The sequence below is a fragment of the Penaeus monodon genome, chromosome 32 (genome assembly GCF_015228065.2).
Source record: "Penaeus monodon isolate SGIC_2016 chromosome 32, NSTDA_Pmon_1, whole genome shotgun sequence".
NCBI classification, from domain to species: Eukaryota; Metazoa; Arthropoda; class Malacostraca; order Decapoda; family Penaeidae; genus Penaeus; species Penaeus monodon.
The window spans coordinates 21,040,248-21,041,010 of record NC_051417.1 but is presented as its reverse complement, the minus strand read 5'-3'; the positions used below and the strand labels follow the sequence as shown (position 1 = coordinate 21,041,010).

The 763-nt window shown below is 35.8% G+C and overlaps 1 protein-coding gene across 1 annotated transcript in view; it reads left to right on the top strand.

Moving 5' to 3' along the window:
- Window positions 1-763, top strand: part of LOC119593603 — a gene marked incomplete at its 5' end in the record, with an annotated part of 118,927 nt that overhangs the window by 107,530 nt on the left and 10,634 nt on the right.

The window sequence follows — 763 nt, the reverse complement described above, 5'->3', positions numbered from 1 at the left end:
AGGTCACACGATATTCATATAAGTAAGATACAAGTGACACAAATGATCAAATGTAATAAGTAAGCGAAAATAAAACAAAAAATATCGATTACCTATTTTTCCTCATAATATATTTCTGACATAGCACGTTGCACTGATGGACAGCACTTAAGCTAATTGCTTTTAATCGTGAATTTGTGAAATTAAACAGCCAGACTACTTCGGATTATTGAACGTTACGCTCAGCCATTATCACGATTTTCCCTTTTCACATGATTCAAAACGTCAAATAGATCAGATACATCATATCGGACATAGGGATCGGATCGCAAATTCCCGCGCGTTCGTATCCCTAAAATATCGACTTCGATCGATATTTTAGTGTTGCGTCTATATAAAAAAGGGGGAAACTCGTCAGATTCTTGTAATTTCTCGTCTGTTCGTTTTCCCTCCTGTGTTTCTCTTTTGTGTGTTGTTGTGCATGTGTATGGCCGGTGAGTATGTCGGTGACTGAATAACATATTTGAATGGTTTCCTTTTGTAATTCACACAAATAGCTAAAATGGGTAATTTCATTACTATTGTTGTCGCTAACACGAAAGGCCATATTGAATGTGTAATATATTCAATTTCTCTTTAATCTTTATCTTTACCGCTAATCATTCGCCGAAAGGATTATACGTAAAAGATATTTAGTGAGCGCGAAAATATCTTGCTTTCTGTGTTTTTCTTTTCTGCAGCTGTGCTTATTGTCCGACAGTCTATATCTGTGTCTTTAGTCCTG